We start from the raw sequence: 25,117 nt of genomic DNA on the forward strand, positions 1-25,117 counted from the left end.
AGGGAGCTGTTTAGACTACCATGATCGATCACACTATAGAATACGATGCTCCAATTGGTCAGTGAGGTGCGGCTGACACTATACTTTGTTCCTGGTGAAGGTTCCTGTGAGCACCAAAATGGGAGTCAAACTTTAGACTTTTATCCACACTCGCACTAATGTGGGGTGGATGTGAGGGTTATTTCTTTTTAGGGGGTTCAATAGCGAGGGTGGATGATAAGGGAGTCATTATCAGACTGGAGAAATTTAAATGGAGTCCAAGAGAAATGTGATTATTTTAAAGTTGCACTGCTGAAGGCAACAGAAAATTGCATTAGGCTTGTCAGTAAAAGCAAAAAAAAAAACAAGAAACCGCTGTGGTACTCCTCAGATGTGGCCAAAATAGTAAAAAACTAAAAGTTAGCATTTAGTAATTATATAAAAAAAAAAAGTGAGGAAGACAGAATAATCTCTAAGATTAGGCAGAAAGAGGCTAAGCAAGTTATAAAAGCTTCCAAATCACACACAGAAAAGAAAATTGCACAGTCAGTAAAAAAAGGGACAAAACATTTTTTTAGATACATAAATGAGAAAAGGAAAGTAAAACAAGCATCAGTTAGATTAAAAACAAAAGAAGGAAGGTATGTAGAAGAGTATAAAGGTCTAACTGACTGTCCCAATGAATATTTTTGTTCAGTATTTACAGAGGAAAATGAAGGAAAAGGGCCTCAGTTAGGAAAAAGGACAAATGAGTAATTTATTACATGCGAGTTTACAGAGGAAGAGGTTCTATTTCAACTGTCAAAATTAAAGACAAATAAGTCAATGGGACCTGATGGAACACACCCAAAGTTATTAAAAGAACTTAGTGGTGTACTAGCAAAACCATTAACAGATTTATTTAACCAATCAATGCTAACAGGGGTAGTGCCAGAAGATTGGAAGTTAGCTAATGTTGTGCGCATTCACAAGAAAGGTAGTAGGGAGGAGTCAGGCAACTATAGGCCAGTAAGCCTTACTTCAGTAGTGGGGAATGTAATGCAAACCATGTTAATAATAATATCAGGAAGTATTACTTTACTGAGAGGGTAGTGGTTGCATGGAATAGCCTCCCAGCTGAAGTGGTAGAGGTTAACACAGTAAAGGAGTTTAAGCATGCGTGGGATAGACATAAGGCACGTATTTAGACAATTGGGCAGACTAGATGGGCCGAATGGTTCTTATCTGCCGTCACATTCTATGTTTCTATGTTTCTAATATAGCTTTAGCTGTATTTGTACCACAGATTGGACTAGGGTGTAGGTTTATAATTGAATCGAATTTTAAGATTTATTTCTAATATACTCCTTAACCTCTGTCCTGGTTCTTCATTCCACCTGGCTAATGTAGTACTTTTTCCAGTAGTTTTAAGAGCAGTATTAGATGCAATAACCTAGCTAGCATTCTGAGTCCAATACATACCTTGGTAGCTACTCTACATGGAACCCTTTGACATAGTGTATCAACATCGTTAGAATCCCCCCCAAATAAAAACAACTATTTTGCGCCATTGCGTACATTTTTCATCTAGCAGAGCATAATTTTTTTTTTTTTGCTAATTTAATTTTCTTTACTATATGTACACACTAATTTCTATAGATAGTAAACAGATTGCAGTACTTGGGAGCAGGTGTGTTTTTGTGTGTAGAGTTGGTGTTTGTATGTAATTTTATTGTTTTAATACAGGGACGTGTTTGTATGGAATGTTAGCATTTGCGTGCAGAGGTGTATTTGGATGTAGTGTTGGTTTTTAAATGTGGATGTACATTTGTGTGTAGTATTGGTGTTTGACTGTTTGTATATCAATTTGAAGTTAGAGTTCAGTGGCGTTTTTCTATGTCATGTTTGTGTTTGCAGGAGTGTGTGTTGTGTTGGTGTTTGATTGCTGGGATGTCTGAACATGTACTGCCACATACATACTTAAACATTAACAAACAGAAACACACTGACACATACACAGTCATATACACACAGACACTGACACACACACTGACACAGATACACACATTGGCACATACAAACAGATACACATACCTTGACACATAGACACAAACCGGCACATACAAACACAAATACACACCGTACATAAACAACTTGACACAATGATACACACTAGCACACATATACACACACTAATAGATACACATTGACACATACACACACAGGCACACAGATACACACACTGGTATAAACATAAAAACTGACACACAGATACACACTGACACAGATACACACACCTTGACACGCAGTGTGTATCTGTGTGTTTGTGTATGTATCTGCTTGTCAGTGTGTGTATATGTGTGTATGTGTGTTTGTATGTGCTAGTGTTTGTATCTGTATGTCAGTGTGTATCTGTGTGTCAGTGTGTATGCATCTGACACATAGATACAAACACTGGCACACAGTGGCACACATGCACTCACTGACAGAAACACTGACACACAAATACACATAATGACAGATACACACACTGGCAAAATGATACACACATTGGCACCTACACACACACACTGACAAATACACTTACACATACAAACACACATTGAGAGCCACAGATCCACACACTGACACAATCTTTGATACACAAATATAGACACACCTTGATTTGCTGTTAACTTACCTTTTTTCAGTAGGACGGTCTTTGGTGCTGCTAGCTGAGCCTGGTGTGCTGCTCAGTCGCCGCTACTCCCTCTCACCCTCCAGCCGGTGAGCTCTCTCTGGGAGGAAGTGCTGTGTTTCCAGACATGCACCTGACTGAACTCCTGTTTAGCAATACCCATTGGGTGGCCCTGAATGCTGCCTCCCGACAGGCAAAACACTGTGGAACCCCAATTTTGTTGGGAAATGCTGCTCTACACAGCAGTCTGTTCTGACCTTGCAGGCTGCTGCATTCATAACTACTAACCAGCTCTCTCAGATAAAAGAGACTTACATTTCCATTCTTTTAATTTTGTGTGTCACATATAATTTCACTTTTTGTGTCTTTGTTTAGTTATTTATGGTTTCCTATCGTTTTTAATCTTAATTAAAGGACCACTATAGTGCCAGGAAAATATACTCGTTTTCCTGGCACTATAGTGCTCTGAGGGTGCCCCCACCCTTAGGGTCCAACTCCTGTGGCGCTGAAGGGGGAGGAAGGGGTTAATCCCTTACCTTTTTTCCAGTGCCTCTTCTGACGTCCCTGGCTGAATGCGCATGCGCGGCAATGCTTTCCTATGGGCACTGGCATCTTCTCACTGTGAAAATCACAGTGAGAAGCGCGGAAGCACCTCTAGTGGCTGTCTCTGAAACTGCTATGTTTACAGCAAAAAGGGTTAAACCTAGCTGGACCTGGCACCCAGACCACTTCATTAAGCTGAAGTGGTCTGGGTGCCTATAGTGGTCCTTTAATGATTTCCGTATTGTTGTTTTATGATTAATCTAATCCCTTTTGGTGCTTTACTTTAATACATTTTTGAATAGGGTTAGGCCCTTTATTTTGCCCAGATTGACTGTATTTTTCACTAAGTCTATTAATGACCAAAAAAAAAAGTATATTTCTCTTGCAGTCCATTAATTTAATAGAGTCTAACAGTAAGTCCTGACTTACTATATGATCCTTAACCACAGCACACCGCCACTTGTGTATAGACAGTTGCCACAGTATGCAGCCATACCGCACAATTGTGTTTACACAATTTTAACTGTTGCAAATTAAAAAATTTTATAGTAAATGAATTGTATGTGCAATAAAATTCCAGGCAGCAGAGCCAGCGCTACCATTCTGGCTGCACAGGCATGTGAGGAGATCTACAGATTTCTCTGCATGGCCCAAGCTGCTCACCCTGCTCAGGCTGAACTTTTGGCTAAGAGAAGAGCCTGGAAGTTGGCTTTCAGAGGGATCTGCACTGAGCTGGAGGTACAGATCTAACTATCAGACCACCTGAGAAACTGCTGAACCAAATGCCCCACTTACTGTGAAAAGGTAAGAAGGAGGGGAGCGCAGCTAATTTAAAAAATATGAACAGCACCGTGTAGATGAAGCTGGACAGAGAAATACAATATGCCTTCCAACGTACCCTTGTGCCACAAATCATTACCCCCGCCGCCCCAATCGTCCTGTTTCAATTACCCTCCCAATCACAACACACACACAGTCACTCACACTGTCACATACACATATCCATAAAAAGTGTTTTCAACAGTGTAGTGTATTTTACAGTGAGTAGACCTTAACTAATTGTCAGAGTACATTCCCTGCTTGGAAATGCATGTTCTGGGTGTTCCCCTCAATTCCCATTTTTTACCTGCCAAGTGTTGCCAGGCTGGGACATAGACTGGGGACTTCATCTATGTGGATGGTGACCGTCCCCAGGGACCTCCCTCTCTTCTCAGCGGTTCCAATGCTGGCTGCTGTAGCTCCACCCTTTTTATGATGCAGTGTGTGCGTGCCTACATCATGACATTGATGACATCACTGCCCGGCAAAAGGTTTCAATTTAAAAATTATGGGAGCATGGCTACAAAAATAAGAGCCACAATGTTGAGGTTCAAGTTGTTGTCATTTGGCTGCATTTGTCAACAACTTGATTTTTTGTATATTCACAATATCTAATTTCTGGCTTCCTTGCCTCGGCTTGTCCCTGACTATTTTCTGTCCTTGATATGTTAGCCCAGCAACTCTAAGGTCCAAAATATGTTAGTTATTCTATTTCTTTGAACTCTGTGTTTTGGGCCTTATTGTATTCCTGACATTACAACAGGGCCTTTATGGACCCTGCTGGTTTAAAACCCCAAGGGGGTTTCATATGATACTAGATTTGAGGAGATGGACCATCACATGGCCCACATGATCTTCCCTTTGCAGACATTGATGACACGTTATGTCTCTCTGCAAAATTAGGGACAAACTCTTTCTGCTGCCCCTATATCGGCAGTGTTAAAAGTGGCTTCCGCTTGTACTTCTGCACATGTCACATCACAGTTGCATTATGCTGGAGCACCAGATGCTTGTTGTGTTTTTTTTTAAACCAGATCAGTATTAATTTTGAACTACAGCCCATGCTTATTTTTCTGTCCAAAAAAAGAAGTAGTCTCAAACTTTGCATAGATTTTTAAGGATTTAAGGGACACTGTAGGCACCCAGACCACTTCAGCTTATGGAAGTGGTCTGGTGCAAACTCCCATCACCCTTAACCCAAACTGCAATAATTACCTGCTAGGGTTAATTCCTCTAGTGACGGTCTACGGCAGAGAGGGGCGTGGGCAGAGCCGAGCCAGTGCCGAGGGACATCTGCGCTGGACCCAGGTTAGTGACAGAAGGGGTTATTCTTCTGCTCCACTGGAGTGAGCCTTCACATAGGAAGAGCTATAGTGTCAGGAAAATGAGTTTGTTTTAATGGCACTATAGTTTTCCTTTAAATAAGATTATTGTTAGGAACCCTTATCCTATCAACTTGATAAGTTGTCCGACTAAAGGGTTCCAAAGTTTTCACTAAATTAGATCTGAGACGGGCATACAATATGATTTGTATATGCAAAGGAGACGAATGGAAGACAGCCTTTTATGGACACTATGGAAGACAGCCTATATGGACACTATGAGTACACTGTAATGCCTTTCGGGTTATGTAATGCTCCGGCTGTCTTCCAAGACCTGATAAATTATGTGTTAAGGGACTTTCAACATGAGTGTGTTATTGTATATCTTGATGATATCTTGATTTATTCCAAGGATAGAGAGATACATCATAAACATGTGAAAAAGGTTCTGAACAGACTTTTACAAAACGGCTTAAAAATATCTTTTTGATCAATCGCAAATCAGTTTTATTGAATATATTATATGGGGAAATGGTTTTGTTATGAATCCTATTAAACTAGAATCCATACTCAAATGATCACTACCCAATGGACTTAAGGCGATATAAAGATTTATAGGTTTTTCTATTATATAAAATTTATAAAGGGAACTTTCGTCTATAGAGTCGCCTATAACCAATCTGACTAAAAAAGAAGTTAGTCCCAAAAAGTGGACATCTGGTGCTTTAACTGCTTTTGAAACCATAAAGAAATTATATTCATCAGCTCCCATATCAGTTTGTCCTGACACTAACTTACCTTTACTACTACAGGTAGATGCCTCTGAGATAGATACTGTTTCAAAGAAAAAGTCTAGATCAACCTTTGCATACTTGTGGATTGTATTGTATTGTATGTCGGACACAGAAAACAGATACAACATTGGAGACAGGGAGATGCCGGTGATTATTTTGGCTTTGAAAGAATGGCAAAACCTATTGGAAGGGTGTAATGGTATTATTATGATTTATGTAATACAATAAAGCATAATGATGTTAATGCTTTAGAGGCACCAGTAGGGGCATAGTGTAGGAATCCTTAAACCATGTGCTTCTGGCAGTGACATCACAGGCCAGCCTACTTAGGAATACACTGAATAAAAATCCAGATGTAGAAAGGAATTCACTCTCTTTGCCTTACCTGACTAAACCTAAGATGTAGTACCAGCTCTGACTTAACCCCAGCCAAAAGGCTGGGACCTTATAAGTCATATGAATCCATTGTAACATTTAGCAACTGTTATAGCAATTGTAAGGGATATGTTGTCCAGATGGATATACTTATCCGTTTCCATGACAGTAAAGCCACTGATCATCCTGGCATTCATAATACATTAAGTATAGATACGAGAGCTTGCTTGTGAAACTTGTGCTAAGACCAAATTACCTCATATGCTCCAATGTGGTCTGCTTATCCCATTAGAAATACCAAACAAACTGTGGGTTAGTATTGTAATAGACTTTATTGTTGACCTACCTATGTCAGACAAGAAGACTGTAATCTTAACTGTTATAGACAGATTCACTAAAATAGCTCCCATTATTTTGCCTAAATTACTCTCATCACCAGAATTGGCTGAACTCTTTGCTAAATAAGTCTTTCACTTACATGGTATTCCCAAGGAAATAATATCTGACAGGGGTTTGAATGTGTGTCCTGATTCTGGAGGGCCTTTTATATTCAGGTGGAAATTAAGCTATATTTCATGTCAGCTTATCATCCTCAATCTAATGGAGCAGCATAACATACGAATCAGAAAGTGGAACAGTAGTTGAGATGTTCCATTACTAAGCATCTGGATAATTGGGTTGGCTTTATTCGCTGGGCTGAGTTTAAGAATAACAATGTAGTTTGCATATAAAGTACGGTTTTTAACCTAATGTTCTCCGTTCTGCATTTCTTTCACAGGGAATACCAACGGCTGATGAACATACTAATAACATGAAAATTATATTGGAACATGCTGAAGACATCCTAACACATATATCCTGTCTATAAAAATAACATGCTGAAAGACATAAAAGTGCTGCTCCTGTGTACCAACCGGGTGATTAGTTATGGCTTAGTACCAAACATATTAGATTAAAGGTTCCTTCGATGAAGTTTGCTCTTAGATTTATGGTTAATTACAGGGTCTTGAAAATGGTTAATCCAGCTGCTTACCAACTTTCTCTTCCTCCTTCATTGCGTATACCTAATACGATCCTTATTGAAGCCTCTAACTTGTAATAGATTTACTAGTCATTTAGTGTACTATTCAGGTGGAGGGCCAGGAAGAATAAGAAGTGCAGACCATTCTTCATTCCCGCGTTTCTCATTGAAAACTGTAATGACTGGTCGATTGGAAAGGCAATGGTCCTGAGGAGAGATCTTGGGTAGATCATTCTGATTTTTATGCTCCTTGTCTTCTTAATTTGTTTTATACTAATTTTCCTTTTTGCCCTGGTCTCTTCCACCCAGTGTGAGGTTCTTGAATAGAGGGTCATGTCAGGGTTCCTGTCAAGTGTTGCCAGGCTGGGAAACAGCCTGGGAACTTCATCCATGTGGAGTAGGGCCATCCGCAGGGTCTTCCCTCTCATCTCAGTGTTTCTGATGCCAGCCACTGTAGCTCCACCGCCAAAACCTTAGAATTTGACCATTATGGGGACATGGCTACAAAATTATAGAGTCACACTATAAAAATGTTCAGAGGAGTTAGATCATTGTTGAGATTAAGGTTTAATTGATCTTTCATTATCTTATCGAATTATTTTGTGAACCCATCTGGGCCTGGTGCAGTTTTTATTTTAAGTTTATCTATTAATTCAGTAACCTCTAGTTCTGTTATGGGCTGATTTATCAGTCTTAATTGGTCGGGTACAATTTTTGGCATGGACAGGTGTTTTTTTTTTAAAAATGTTCAATCTCTTTCAATCGGTGTCTGGATAATTTTTTCTCCCAATGATTAACAAATTACGCAGCTTATTAATTTGAGATAGCATTTGCTATTTCCTATCACTATTAAAACATATCCCAACTATTAATGGATATCCCCTGCTTCCTCGAATGCATATTTCTACCCATAAAGCTTCCACATCCTATCTGTATCATCACATACAATTTATTTAACACTTGGCTTCATATCAGATTTAATATAAAGACATACACTGTTTTATTTTCAGAGGCGGCTCTAGACTTTATGAGGCCTTAGGCGAAACGCAAACATGAGGCCCCACTAACAAAAAAGTGTCACATATACACATTGATGCGCTGTCTACCTGTGTATGTGCCTGAGAGTGTGTCTGACAGAGAGTATCCTTGTGTGTCTGAATGTATGTCTCTGTGAGCATGTTTGCGTTTTTGTCTGAGACCCTATGTGTATGGGGTAGCTGCTTGAAGTGTGTTGTGTGTGTATGGGGGGGGGGTGATGGTGAGAGGGGGGTGATGGTGAGAGGGAGAAGGGGTGCGATGGTGAGAGGGAGAGGGGGTGCGATGGTGAGAGGGAGAGGGGGTGCGATGGTGAGAGGGAGAGGGGGTGAGAGGGAGCGGGGGTGCGATGGTGAGAGGGAGCGGGGGTGCGATGGTGAGAGGGAGCGGGGGTAAAGTGAGAGTGAGGGGGGTAAAGTGAGAGTGAGAGGGGGTAAAGTGAGAGTGAGAGGGGGTAATGTGAGAGTGAGAGGGGGTAATGTGAGAGTGAGAGGGGGTAATGTGAGAGTGAGAGGGGGTAATGTGAGAGTGAGAGGGGGTAATGTGAGAGTGAGAGGGGGTAATGTGAGAGTGAGAGGGGGTAATGTGAGAGGGGGTGATGTGAGAAGGAGGGGGTGAGGCTGAGGGTGGTGATGGAGGGTGATGCTGAGGGTGGTGGGGGGGTGATGCTGAGGGTGGTGGGGGGGTGATGCTGAGGGTGGTGGGGGGGTGATGCTGAGGGTGGTGGTGGGGTGATGCTGAGGGTGGCGGGGGGGTGATGCTGAGGGTGGCGGGGGGGTGATGCTGAGGGTGGCGGGGGGGTGATGCTGAGGGTGGCGGGGGGGTGATGTTGAGGGTGGCGGGGGGTGATGCTGAGGGTGGTGGGGGGTGGTGAGGCTGAGGGTGGTGGGGGGTGAGGCTGAGGGTGGTGAGGCTGAGGGGGGTGATGCTGAGGGGGTGGGGGGAGTGATGCTGAGGGTGGTGGTGATGCTGAGGGTGGTGGGGGTGGTGAGGATGAGGGTGGGGGGGTGAGGGTGGTGATGGTGAGGGTAGGGGGGGTGAGGCTGAGGGTGGTGGGGGGTAATGGTGAGGGTGGGGGGGTGAGGCTGAGGGTGGTGGGGGGTGATGGTGAGGGTGGTGGGGGTGGTGATGCTGAGGGTGGTGAGGGGTGATGGTTGGTGATGGGGGGTGGTGAGGCTGTGGGGGGTGAGGGTGAGGCTGGTGATGGTGGTGGGGGTGAGGCTGAGGGTGGTGGGGGGTGATGGTGAGTCTGAGGGTGGTGGGGGGTGATGGTGAGGGTGGTGGGGTGTGAGGCTGAGGGTGGTGGGGTGTGAGGCTGAGGGTGGTGGGGTGTGAGGCTGAGGGTGGGGGGGTGAGGCTGAGGGTGGTGGGGTGTGAGGCTGAGGGTGGTGGGGTGTGAGGCTGAGGGTGGTGGGGTGTGAGGCTGAGAGTGGTGGGGGGTGATGCTGAGGGTGGTGGGGGGTGAGGCTGAGGGTGGGGGGTGAGGCTGAGGGTGGTGGGGGGTGAGGATGGGGGGGTGAGGGTGAGGGTGGGGGGGTAAGGCTGAGGGTGGTGGGGGGTGATGGTGAGTGAGGCTGAGGGGGGTGGGGTGGTGAGGCTGAGGGTGGTGGGGGGTGATGGTGAGGGTAGGTGGGGTGAGGCTGAGGGTGGTGGGGGGTGATGGTGAGGGGTGTGAGGCTGTGGGTGGTGGGGGGTGATGGTGAGGGTGGTGGGGGTGATGGTGAGTGAGGCTGAGGGTGGTGATGGTGAGGGGGTGAGGCTGAGGGTGGTGGGGGTGATGGTGAGGGTGGGGGGGTGAGGCTGAGGGTGATGTGAGTGAGGCTGAGGGTGGTGATGGTGGGGGGCTGAAGGTGGTGGGGGTGATGGTGAGTGAGGCTGAGGGTGGTGATGGTGGGGGGGTGAGGCTGAGGGTGGTGGGGGTGATGGTGAGGGTGGGGGGTGAGGCTGAGGCTGGTGGGGGGTGATGGTGAGTGAGGCTGAGGGTGATGGTTGGTGATGTGGGGGGTACGGCTGGGGGTGGTGGTGATGGTGGTGGGGGGTGATGGGGAGGGAGAGCCTACCTTTCCCTGGTGGTCCAGTGGGCTCCCTGGTGGTCCGGTGGCCATTACTTCCGGTCTGCAGCTCCGCAGAGCTGCAGACCGTGTAATCTCGCGAGATTTCAGAGCGTTGCCGTGGTAACCCGCGGCAACGCTCTGATTGGCCAATTCTCGCGAGTCACATGGTCTGCAGCTCTGCACACTGCGGAGCTGCAGACCAGTGTCTGCGGTGGCTGGCCGGGCAGCCAGGAGGGGCCTCGCACCCGGCGGCATACCGGGCAAGCCGCCGGGCCCCCTCCTGGTGTCAGGTCCTCGGTCACTGCCCGAGGACCTGACACAGTCTGCCCGCAGGCGGTTTAGGCGGCCGCGAGGCCCCAGCCAGCGCGAGGCCTTAGGCGGCCGCCTAAACTGCCTAATTAGAGAGCCGCCTCTGTTTATTTTCTATTTTATTTTGGAATTTCTAAATAATGTAAATCAATTTAAATTAATAGCCTAATCAGGTGTTTTATCCAACAAAGTCTCAGTAATCCCAATTATGTCATACTGTTCCTTGTATGCCAATATATTAAGCTTCCCCATTCTTCTACACAAGCTTCTTGCTTTAGCAAGCAGACATTTAAAGTTACCATTTGTTTCTTGAACTTTATTTGAACATGTAATTAATACCTTCTTGTTCTGTTTATTAATCTTACAACTCCCCCTTCTCCGCCCTCCTTGACTTCAGCTGAATTTTCTCTATTTTCTATATTATCTACCACATTTACCTTAATTTGACCCTACCACCTATTCTGAGGTTAAAACATCCACCAACCTTCTAGCCATCCTATTCCCCAGTAAAAGGGTCTCCTCCTTTCAGGTACAATACAGCATGGCTATAAAGATTTTTCCCAAGTGCAAAATTGGTCCAGTTCTCTAAAACTCCTATAACAAGACTTAAACCATGCATTGACCTCACTGTTTACCACTGCCTTATCCCACTAAAACAATTGAAATATTTAAAAGAGTGTTCTAACTTTTGTGTTGTTCTACCTTATTATATTTAATGTTTATAGTATAATTTTATTTATTTCTTGAATAAAAATGTATATTTTACCTATTGATCTAAATAATATTGTGCACTTGATATATTTAAAAACCCCTTCTGTCATTTATCTTCTTGCAACGCTGAAGTCCCTCGGCGCTGACTCAGGGTCCGCCTTTGCTCCTCCCCCACCAATATTGCATTAGAACAGCCCCAAAGGAAAGCATTATACAGTGCTTTCCTACAGGGTTTTGGGTGTTGCTGGATATCTTCATGCATAGCAGAAGTCCCTCTAGTGGCTGTCTGGTAGCCAAACTGGAAGAATAGTTGACTAGGAAAATGTTTCAGTTTTAGCAATTTCAGCCTTAAATTCACTTTAAGTTTACTTTGAATTCCCAGCAAATCATACTTCAGTGAATAACTTTGAAAGTCTGAAATTAAATTGTGATATATTTTTTGAGTAAAGTTATCTGGTGCACTTTTCTAACAGTACCAACTATGTATCATTAAATCTCATCTTGGCAACATTTATTGGACAGCACGTTGTTAGATAGGTTTAAATGTAGATTAGCTGCCAACAATATATGTTATTATTTGTCTTTCTTTTGCTGGCAGTATATTAAGGTTTTAATTGCAAGAATATCCTTTGTAATTCTTGACTTGTTCGATTGTGCCAAGCTGGGCAGTGGGTGGTGATGCGAAACTGAATGAAAATCCATTTAGTGCAGACACATCGACTTTCTGTCTCCCTAATATTTATGTTTTAACTTCATTCAACCTATAATTAAGCAAAAGGAAGTGTATTTGCTGGGAATCAAATCCGCTGGTTTCCACAAGGCCCAGCAATGTACAGTGCTGGTTATGTTGTCCATAATTACAATATTACCGTAACATTGCCTAGATTTCATTGTGGCTAATTTACCCTTTAATGTCAGACTAGAAAGCAATGCTAACAGCAGAATTCTGATGAAATAAGCCTGGGTACGAACATTTAAAGATCGGTCCTATATTATATTGTTTATAATGAACTTTTTTTTCTAATTATTTCTTTACATTTTTAATTAATTTTGAAAACATTACATACTCTGCATTTCAAACCATGTTCAAAATACAACAAAGAGGAAATACAAAAAGGTAAGGGGAAAGGGAGAGGAGTAAACTAAGGAACAGTTATACAAGTACAGATTATGCACAACAATGACATTATCTAACGTTGAAGAGCAGTTATACAACAGTCATGAATACATACAAAGTGACCTAAAAAGATTCTATATCAATTATAATAGTGAGCAAAATAAAACAGTTTAAAATGTTATTTCATTTGATATTTGTAAAAATACCTATATACCTTTGCCCCATGTGTCCCAAGTATAGACTAGCATATAAAGAGGATGTTTGCCTAAAGGTCAATTTGTATCTGTTATTTTTTAATACCATGGTAATAATTTCTCTTATTAGTGCTCCAATATCTTGGTAAAGCAATCAGAATATGGCATATTAACCCCTTAAGGACCAAACTTCTGAAATAAAATGGAATCATGACATGTCACACATGTCATGTGTCCTTAAGGGGTTAAACCCATTAGCGATATGTTTAAATACACCCAGTTGAGTAGAAAATGTCACTAGCATTTTTTTTGTCAATTCAAAGGCTGGTGAGTGTTCAGTGCACTAATACATCATCAATAGAATCTGTTCAACCCTTGGGGGTTGCAGTTTCAAGTCCTTGGAAGGTTGACTCAACCCTTATCCTTCTGTGGAAGAAGGGTACCATTAAATTGAGTAATAGTAATGTGATGTAATTCCAGTAAAATACAAGTTTAGCAGGCTAAGATTGCCACAAGGCATATGTATGTATATGTGTTTGTAGTATCAGTTAGTTAATTACACGTAGCTAAGATACTGTTATCACTGTACTGACCAGGTGCAGGAATGTAAGAACTGGAATTACGCGTCCCTCTCCTTTGTATCAGATGAGCCACGTGGTTAGACCGGATGGATGAGTTTAGACTCTATTTATTAAATAGGTTAAGGGTATGTGTGGGTGTAGTTAATTGTGGGAGGAGCTACAGTGCTATATAAGGAATGTACTCTATGTATTCAGTACTCAGACTTTGCTGTATTTTGGTGATGCTAGTCCCTCTGAGTCCCGATCGGTGATCCAATAAAGAATCTCTTCCTTCCTGAAGAAACCTGTGTCCATCTCTCTGTGCTTGGCTTCCGTCAGTTTCTCCGGTATCATTTGGTGCATTGGCCGGGAAGCTCATCGTTCAACGGTAGCTGAGAGGCAGAGGCGTGAGACGGTCTATCTTTGCCCACGTTCTCTACGGCTGCACCCCTGAACTTCTGCGTGGACCTCCCTTCGTCTCGGCGCCACTGGTCTGTTGTCCAGGAGATCATCGGCCTCTACGTGAGAAGTGCTGGGGTGTCCCCGTCGATGAGTGTGAACTCAGGTTCAGGAACGAGGAGGTAAGACAACTGCTGTTTTAGACGGCAGGACCCACTAGGGGTATACCGATTGTGCGGTAGGCCCAAAGGGGTTTTGAATCTGTATCTGCCCCCTCTGTCGGAGGGAAGGAGCGAAGGCGCACCGCTCGATCGAACGCTCTTTAGTCAGACCGTTTGATTTGGTTAGTCAGGCGGGGTCCTGGTGTAAATAGCCCTAGCCGGACACCGGTGTCTTGTCTAGACTAGCGTTCTAGGGTGTATATTACGTTCGCTAGGTCGGAGGGACCGGGAGACTAAGCGGCGCCTGTGTAAATTCGGTTCGCTAGTTCTCATCCTATCTGGGCTAAGTGGGAAGGCGTGTAAATTTGGAACCCACTAGACTTTTGATAGTGCGACTAAGAGGCGCCTGTGTAAATTCGGTTCTCTAGCTCGCTATATATGTGGTGATTGGGCAGTGTGGCTAACCAAAACGGGTGTATATAGTTTTAGGTAGTCCATTCAAGGTACTGGCCAATAGTTTAGTTGGGAATTGTAAATGTGTTAACGATTGTTTTAGTAAAGTGTATATCTTGTTAGATAGCGCGAGCTCAGCCGTCTAGCGAGAGTGTTAATAGTGTGTTGCTGTATTATAGTGCACGGTACCATAACCCTGTATATTTACTGACATTATATAATAAGTACTAATCATTGTCGTCCATTGCATGTTTAACACCATAACCACTAATAATTGTATTGTGACCTTAACTTGTGCTTTGACCTATGCTAACCGTACTGTAACCGCTATTTGTAAAAGACGATGTTACTGGGGTGTGTTATAGACGGGTAATTCGTATATAGAGAATTATAGCGTGGGTGACTGTATAGTTACGCCAAAGGGCATAATATTGATTATATAGTGACTGGTGTAACAGCTGTGTGTGTACGGGAATTCCCTGAGTGTTTATTGTTATTGTGTACGTTTCACTTGGTAACCGTACCACGTGGTGCTGTTGCCAGAGGAAACGGGTGTGACTGTTGAATAGTACGCGTGTATAGTATTCGTTGTCGACGACGTTCCATTGTTAAGTATGGGTGCGTCGCAGTCAACGATTCCGGATCCCTTAGGATGTATGGTTAAGAATTTTAAAAAGGGATTCAAAGTTTGTGATTTTGGGGTAAAGATGTCTCCTGTACGTTTGGTCACTTTGTGTACTAGGGAGTGGCCTACTTTGGTTGCGGCATGGCCGCCACGTGGCAGTTTGGATCCAACTCTGGTACAGCGCTTACACGTGGCTGTATCGGGTAGGCCTGAACTTTACGGCCAGTTTCCTTATATTGACTGTTGGAGACAGGCCGTAAATGACTCGCCAAAATGGCTCCAGACATGCCACGAGGAGCAGTGTCGCCTCATGGTAGCTAGGACTTGCTCGTCCACTAGGACTGGTGTTAGGCCCATTTTGGACACGCCCCCTGAGTCCGAGATCCCTTTGCCGCCCCCTTACTTTCCGTTAAGAAGAAGTGACGCAAACGCAGGAAGTCCTGCACCCCTCCCCTCATTACCCTCATCCACTTCCGCTTCCTCCTCCAGTACAGGATCCACCCCCCCTCGTACTAAATCTCCCCTTCCGGAACCAGAACCCACCCCCATTAGAAACGAATATCCTGATTTGGCGCCACTTCAGACTTCCGGTCAAGCTTCATCTAGCTCGACCCGAAGTGTTTTATTTACGACCTTTTCCCAAAACCGACCTCCCACATCCCCATACCCTATCTCTCCCCGACCGGAACCCATGACTGACGCCTCTCTACGTAGCCCCATCCAAACCCGACAGTTGACTGGTGCCCAACAATTAAAGCACTATCAGATGCCTCTTCGTCTGAATCCCGGGTCAGCTTATATCGATGCCGCAGGTCAAATGGCACACGCTGACCCAGTCTTCGTATATGTCCCATTTACCACAACCGATCTTTTAAACTGGAAGACCCATAATTCCTCGTATACTGAGAAACCACAAGCCATGACTGATCTGTTCACCTCAATAGTACAGACGCATAATCCGACATGGGCTGATTGCCAGCAGTTACTAATGACTTTATTTAACAATGAGGAAAGGACAAGAATAAATCAAGCAGCCATTAAAGCATTAGAAGATAGAGCCCGTGCTTTGAACCAAGCTAATCCAGCAGCATGGGCCGCGACACACTATCCCAACACCGATCCCGATTGGAACGTAAATGGTGCTGATATGGTTCAACTCAGAGCCTATAGAGACGCTATAATTGCTGGCATGAAAGCCGGAGGAAAGAAAGCCATTAACATGTCGAAGACAGTTGAGGTGATCCAGAAAAGCGATGAAGCGCCCAGTGTCTTTTATGACCGATTATTGGAGGCGTACCGCTTGTACACCCCCTTTAATCCGGAAGACGCAGACAATTCCCGAATGGTGAACTCCGCCTTTGTCAGCCAAGCTTACGGAGATATTAAGCGCAAGCTACAAAAGCTAGAAGGGTTTGCAGGTATGTCAATCACCCAACTAATGGAGGTAGCAAATAAGGTGTATATGAATAGGGAAACAGAAAGCAAGAAAGAGGAGGAGCGCAAGATGCGTAAAAAGGCTGATATGCTAGCGGTAGCGATCGCAGGCGTAGATAAACGGGGCCCAGATAGAGGCAATAATAGATGGAGTAGGGAGCCTTTGAGTAGGGATCAATGCGCGTATTGCAAGGAAGAAGGGCATTGGAGGAACGAATGTCCGCAAAGAGAGCAGTACGAGAGAGACCAACCCAGGGCAGGCTACGGAAACTTTAGAGGTAGAGCGAGAGGTAGAGGAGGCCCCGGAGGGAGTAATGGTTATAGAGGGAGTAATGGGAACAGAGGAAGTGTTAGGGAAGACAGGTATATTCCAGCAGCGCAAAGGTCCCGCGATAGAGAAGGTAGGGACTTTGTAGGATTGGCTGACACTGTCATGGAGGACTATTGATACCGACCGGGCTCCATCCCCCTTGGTCGAGCGGAGCCTATGGTCGATGTATCAATAGGGGGGAAAAGGAGTGCGTTCATGATCGACACTGGTGCTGAACATTCAGTGGTGACTAATCTAGTTGCTCCTCCATCTGGAAGGACTATTACTGTGATAGGAGCAACTGGAAGAAGTGCTGAAAAACCGGTTCTTAAAAGTCGACTCTGTACATTGGGAGGCCACGTAGTAAAACACCAATTCCTTTATATGCCTGAATGTCCAGTCCAATTGCTGGGACGTGATATGCTATCAAAATTACAAGCGCAGATTACGTTCCTACCAAATGGAACAACATCCTTAAAGTTTAATGGACCTTCAGGTATTATGACTTTATCCGTACCAAAGGAAGAAGAGTGGCGACTTTATACAGTGTTGACTAGCCAAAACCCTAGGAGTGATGAGACATTGTTTAACATACCAGGAGTTTGGGCAGAGAACAACCCACCAGGACTGGCCCGCAATATTCCACCAATAAAAATTGAACTGAAACATGGGGTTTATCCAGTGAGCCTAAGACAATATCACATTCCGCAGAAGGCTAAGAAGAACATCCAATCCTATCTGGATAAGTTCATACGGTATGGTATCCTAAAATTCTGTACTTCCCCCTGGAACACCCCATTGCTGCCTGTTCAAAAGCCCGGTACAGATGAGTATCGACCTGTACAGGACTTAAGAGCAGTCAATGATGCGGTTGTTAGCATACATCCAGTTGTACCCAATCCATATAACCTGCTTGCTTTAATTCCGGGCGGGGCTACTTACTTCACAGTCTTAGATCTCAAAGATGCCTTCTTTTGCCTCCGAATTGCCGCAGAAAGCCAATGTATTTTCGCTTTCCAATGGGAGAACGCTGTAACGGGCTCAAAACGCCAAATGACTTGGACAAGACTGCCCCAAGGGTTTAAAAATTCACCTACCCTATTTGGTTCAGCTCTAAGTCAAGATCTACTGGATTTCGAGTCTATCCCAGGAGAATGTGTATTGTTACAATATGTAGATGACTTGTTGATAGCAGCAGTTACAAAAGAAAAATGTCAGCAAGCAACGCACGATCTACTACATATTCTCTGGAAGGCAGGATACAAGGTGTCCAGGAAGAAGGCTCAGTTGTGTTTGCCAACTGTCAAGTATCTGGGATTCCATATCTCTGAAGGTCAAAGGATTATGGGGCCAGAGAGAAAAGAAGCTGTCTGCCAAATACCAATACCCAAGAATAGAAGACAAGTGCGAGAATTCTTGGGGGCAGCAGGCTTCTGTAGGATATGGATTCCCAGCTATGCGATACTGGCAAAACCTCTGTACGCAGCCATCAAAGGTACAGAGCACGACCCCTTCTTATGGACCCAAGAACAGCAAACGGCATTTGAAGATGTGAAGAAGGCTTTGATGAGTGCCCCAGCATTAGGTCTACCTGATCACACACGACCATTCTACTTATATGTACACGAGCAAAGAAGAATGGCTGTGGGAGTATTGACACAGTACTTGGGATCATGGCAAAGACCTGTTGCCTACATGTCTAAGCAACTGGATGCAGTGGCCAGCGGACTTCCACCTTGTCTAAGAGCCGTAGCTGCAGCCGCCCTGCTAGTAGCTGAAGCCGATAAACTCACTCTGGGTCAAGAACTTTATGTACGAGTCCCACATGCAGTACAGACGTTGTTGGATTACAAAGGAAATCATTGGTTTAGTAACAGCCGTATGACCAAGTATCAAGCAATGTTGTGTGAAAACCCAAGAGTGCATTTAGAGACTGTAAACACCTTAAATCCAGCTACCCTTTTGCCGCAACCTACTGAAAGTCAACATGATTGTTTGGAAGTAATGGATGAAGTATTTTCAAGTAGACCAGATCTTCGTGATTTTCCCATCCAGAACCCCGATGTTCAATATTACACCGACGGCAGTAGTTATGTGAAAGAAGGGATCCGCTATGCAGGATATGCAGTGACAACAATAGACAAAGTGATAGAAGCTCGGCCACTGGCGAAAGGAACATCAGCACAAAAGGCAGAATTAATAGCACTAACACGAGCGTTACAATTGGCTGAAGGTTTAAGAGTAAATATCTATACGGACTCTAAGTATGCGTTTTTAACCACTCATGCCCACGGAGCTTTGTATAAAGAAAGAGGACTACTGAATTCAGAAGGCAAAGAAATCAAGTACGTAGCTGAAATCCTACAACTATTGGAAGCAGTGTGGGAGCCGAAAGAAGTCGGTATCATACATTGTCGAGCGCATCTGAGAGGAGATGGTGATGTAACCAAGGGAAATCGGATGGCAGATAGTGCAGCTAAGCGTGCTGCTGAATCAGGAAGACAGGAGTATGTGGGGCATATAGCTGCTCTTATACCAACTCCACTGTCCCAATGGACTCCAGTTTATACAGCTCAAGAAGAGGAGTGGTTAAAGACTGAACCGGGAAAGTATTTGGAGAACAAGTGGTATCAGCTAGAAGATGGAAGAATAGTCATACCAGCATCACTAGCGGTAGAAATTGTCCAAAATTATCACAACGGGACACATTCTGGGAGAGACAGTACTGAAGAATCTCTCAGGAAACATTTCTACATACCAAGATTGTCCAACTTGACTCAGGCCATTGTACGCAGATGTGTAACGTGTGCTAAGAATAATGCAAGACAAGGACCAGTAAAGCCACCAGGAGTCCAGTTTATGGGGGGACTCCCCATGTCCGATCTACAAATAGACTTTACAGTAATGCCTAAATCGGGTGGACATCGTTACCTGTTGGTAATTGTGTGCACCTATTCAGGTTGGGTAGAAGCATGTCCTACTCGTACAGAGAAAGCAGGAGAAGTTGTGAGATTCCTGCTACGAGAAATAATACCCCGATATGGACTACCCTGTTCTATAGGATCGGACAATGGTCCAGCTTTTGTTCATCAGTGCCTACAACAACTGACTCATATGCTTGGTATAAAGTGGAGGCTTCATACTGCATATAGACCCCAGAGTTCTGGTAAGGTAGAGAGAATGAATAGAACTATAAAGAACCAGTTGGCTAAAATGTGTCAGGAAACCCAACTTAAGTGGAACGTTCTCTTACCCATAGCTTTATTGCGAATCCGCAGTACCCCTACCAGAAGGATGGGCCTCTCTCCTTTTGAAATCATGTATGGGCGACCACCTCCCGTACTTGGTAACTTAAGGGGGGACTTGAGTCAGTTGGGAGAAGGAATTACCCGGCAGCAGGTTGTAGAGTTGGGTAAGACTATGGAGGAGGTACAGAAATGGGTACAAGATAGATTACCTGTGAATATTTATCCCCCTGTTCATAGTTATCATCCAGGAGACCAAGTGTGGATTAAAGAGTGGAATAATGTACCGTTAGGGCCCAAGTGGAGAGGTCCTTATGTTGTTCTTTTGTCTACCCCTACAGCGATAAAAGTAGCCGAAGTAACTCCGTGGATACATCACTCCAGGGTTAAACCAGCAGCAGTCGATTCTTGGCAAATTACAGCAGATCCAGAGAATCCCTGCAAGATCCGGTTGAAACGCACTACTCAGTCGGAGTAACGAGGAATTATTGTGGATTACAAATTTTATTGTTACAGGTGTGAGTGAGAAGGCCATAATAAAGCCTGTCCGCTTACCAACACATAGTGTATAAGCCAGGAAAGTCTCGAAGGGACACCTGTGAAGACGAGCAGAACTCCATTCCCTGCAGCCCTCACATCCTGGAAGCTGAGGTTCCATCGCACGGACGAAGACTGAGGATGACGGCGAAAGATGTGCTTTTGATTGTGTTTATTTATATGTGTTTTTATATTCAGGAAGGTAGAGGTACCGACACTCCTAGCTGTGAGGTATGCATTAAGACTACGAGAACAGGTAACCATATTTCCCAAACCCTAATTTGGCATTCACAATACGAATGTAAAGGAGAGGTATCAAGATGTAGATACCTAAATATAGACTATAGTGTGTGCCATTTAGGAGTAGGAGAACCTAAGTGCTTCAGTCCAGAGTATCAACCTCGTACAATTTGGTTGACTCTCAGGAATGGAGATCCTCAGGGGACCCTAATTAATAAGACGGTGTTAGAATCCGTACATTCTTCGGGTGTTCTGCTATTTGATGCATGTAAGGCGATATCAAGTGGTAGAAAACCGTGGAATGTATGTGGGGATCTTAGATGGGAGAGGACGTATGGGTCTAATGATAAATATATTTGTCCCAGTAGTAAAAATAAATATGTGAGTCCTAGATGCCCAAATAAAGACTATAACTTTTGTCCATATTGGTCTTGTGTGGGGTGGGCGACTTGGGGACAGACAGTAGATAAAGACATGATAGTGACTAAGTTGCCGACTAGCCCTTATTGTAAGTCTATGGAATGCAACCCAGTCCATATACTTATTAATAACCCCGACAAGTTCCTAGATAAGTATGGAAATTTATTTGGGTTTCAGATATACGGGACGGGTTTAGATCCTGGGACATTATTGTTTATAGGAATAGAGACTGATACGGTATCCTCCCAGACTCATCAAGTATACCATTCCTTTTATGAAGAGATGAGTATAGATAATAAGATCCCCCATAACGCTAAAAACCTGTTCATTGACCTAGCTGAAAGTATTGCCGGTAGTCTTAATGTTACCAACTGCTATGTGTGTGGAGGTACTAACATGGGAGACCAATGGCCTTGGGAAGCAAAGGAGGTAATGTCCGGTTCTGAGGCAGTTGACCAACTAATATCTACACAAGCCGATTATCATTTGAGTGTTAGAGGTAAATCTGAGTGGAGATTAAAGACCTCCATCATAGGTTATGTTTGCATAGCAAGGAAAGGAATAATGTATAATACTTCTGTAGGAGAATTAACTTGTCTAGGGCAAAAAGCTTATGATGATGATACTAAAAATACAACTTGGTGGTCGGCTTCAAATGTCTCAGAACCATCTAACCCGTTTGCTAGATATGCCAGTTTAAAGGATGTGTGGTTTGATTTATCCATCACATCTACCTGGAGAGCCCCAGCAAATTTGTACTGGATCTGTGGTAAGAAAGCCTATTCGGAGTTGCCACAGGACTGGGAAGGGGCATGTGTGTTGGGTATGCTCAAACCATCCTTCTTCTTGTTACCGATTGAAACAGGTGAGACTTTAGGTGTTAAAGTGTATGATGTGAATCATAGGAAGAAAAGGGGACCCTTAGAGATAGGCACCTGGGAAGATAATGAATGGCCTCCCCAGCGTATCATAGATTATTATGGGCCAGCCACGTGGGCAGAAGATGGTACCTTTGGTTATAGAACCCCTATTTATATGCTCAACCGTATTATAAGATTACAGGCGGTGGTTGAGATTATTACTAATGAGACCTCACAAGCACTCAATCTTCTAGCGAAGCATAATACCAGGATGAGGACAGCAGTGTACCAAAATAGATTAGCCTTGGATTACCTTTTGGCAGTAGAGGGAGGTGTATGTGGGAAGTTTAACCTGAGCAATTGCTGTCTTCAAATAGATGACGAAGGGCAAGCAATAGCTGAGCTTACTAGCCATATGGTTAAACTAGTGCATGTGCCTACTCAGGTATGGAAAGGGTACAATCCAAGTAGTTGGTTTGGTAGCTGGTATGAGTGGTTTGGAGGGCTTAAGGCAGTGGTAGGTGGAGTCCTACTGATTTTACTGTTGTGTCTACTCCTACCGTGTCTTATACCCTTAGTAGTTAGGTCTGTGCAAAGCCTGATAGGAAGTATAGCAGAGAGGAAGGCTGCTGCACAGATAATGGCGATATATAAGTATAAGGCTCTAGATCAAGGAGAACCAATGCAGGAAGATGAGTGTTAAAAGATTCACATCATAAGATAAGTCTGGTCTGGTTCATGGTAACCTGAGGTATATGCAAACCAAGGTTAAGTGATGCCTCAAGTAATTGTGAAATATCAGAGGCATCAAAGGGGGGAATGTGATGTAATTCCAGTAAAATACAAGTTTAGCAGGCTAAGATTGCCACAAGGCATATGTATGTATATGTGTTTGTAGTATCAGTTAGTTAATTACACGTAGCTAAGATACTGTTATCACTGTACTGACCAGGTGCAGGAATGTAAGAACTGGAATTACGCGTCCCTCTCCTTTGTATCAGATGAGCCACGTGGTTAGACCGGATGGATGAGTTTAGACTCTATTTATTAAATAGGTTAAGGGTATGTGTGGGTGTAGTTAATTGTGGGAGGAGCTACAGTGCTATATAAGGAATGTACTCTATGTATTCAGTACTCAGACTTTGCTGTATTTTGGTGATGCTAGTCCCTCTGAGTCCCGATCGGTGATCCAATAAAGAATCTCTTCCTTCCTGAAGAAACCTGTGTCCATCTCTCTGTGCTTGGCTTCCGTCAGTTTCTCCGGTATCAGTAACATCACCTGGATGTTGGGGAAAAAATAACATCCCCAGTATCTATTTAAAAACCAGAGTAATCTAAATGTATCTATCACATTACTGCATTTTTAAAATATAATAACTATAGCGTGGAAAGTTTACCAAGAACTAGACAAACTCTCAAAAAATAAAAATAAAACAAAATGTTCAATATGACTATTACAGCAATTACCACAGATGAGGCCATTCATTTATATTCAAGTTGGATTACGGTTGAATGATCATCTACAAATGTCTTTGAATCATTAAAAGTAACTGCAGCAATATTTTAAAATGGCTTTAATGAATGGCTGAATGCAAAGAGACAAGGATAGAATAGATAGTTATGGTAGCTGGAGATTCCCTCTAAATAATAATTTTACAATATGAAAAATATATAATAGATAGATGAATAATAGGTAAAATTTAATTTGTGTATAGGCGTTAGACATGTGCAATTCGTTTCGTTCCGAATGTCAATTCAGACGAATTTCAGGCTATTCGGACATTTGGATACTTCCGAATGTCCGAATAGCTGAATTGCCGAAGATCCGAATTGCTGAAGTTCCGAAATTGCAGAATATCCGAAGTGCCGAAGTTCCGAAGCACAGTATTGCCGAAGTACTAATATACCTACCCAGTGGAAGAATGAAGAATGTTACACTATATACAAGTTTAAATAAAAAGTATACAAACATAGCCAGGATTCAGCTGTAAGCATTTGCAACACTTACAACAATCAAGTAACACGCATTCATATAAAATGTAAGTTACTTAGCCACTCAATGGAATGACAGGAATGAATAAGTAGATAACTCCCTAATTCCCACGGTATTAGGGAGCTATCTACCAAAAGGCTGAAAAACCTAAATTGGTCTTTCAGACAAATTTACTAATACTAAGTAAAGATTTCTTAGTATTGGTAAATTATGCCCCTACTCAGTATACCACGAGTAGGGGCATGTCTAGTAAACAGTGAGCAGCCTGTGGCCTGAACGGTGGGTGGGGCCCTAAAGTAAAATAAAGGGGAGACCTATTGTCCTCCCCCCGGCACCCACCCCTGAGTGGCGGGTGGGAGCCCTAAATTAGAAAAGGGGGGGGACCTATTGCCCTCCCCCCCGGCCCCCACCCCTGAGCGGTGGGTGGGGGCCCTAAAGTAAAATAAGGTGGGGGAACCTATTGTCTTCCCTGCCTGGCCCCCACCTCTGAGAGGTGGGTGGGGGCCCTAAATACCAATAAAGGTTGGACATATTGTTCTCCCCCCTGGCCCACACCCTTGAGCGGTGGGTTGGGGCCCTAAATTAGAATAGGGGACCTATTGTCCTCCCCCTGGCCCCCACCCCTGAGCAGTGGTTGGGGGCCCTCATTTAGAATAAGGGGGGACCTATTGTCCTCCCCGTGGCCCCCACCCCTGAGCGGTGGGTGGGGGCCCTAAATACCAGTAAGGGGGGGACCTATTGTCCTTCCCCCTGGCCCTCACCCCTGAGAGGAGGACAATAGGTCCCCCCTTATTGGTATTTAGGGTCCTCATCCACTGCTCAGGGGTGGGGTCCGGGGGGGGCAATAGTTCCCACCCATATTCTAATTTAGGGCCCCCACCACTGCTCAGAGGTGGGGGCCGGGGGGAGGACAATAGTTCCCCCCTTATTCTAATTTAGGGTCCCCACCTG

This window comes from Pelobates fuscus, chromosome 8 (assembly GCF_036172605.1).
Source record: "Pelobates fuscus isolate aPelFus1 chromosome 8, aPelFus1.pri, whole genome shotgun sequence".
Classification (NCBI taxonomy): Eukaryota; Metazoa; Chordata; class Amphibia; order Anura; family Pelobatidae; genus Pelobates; species Pelobates fuscus.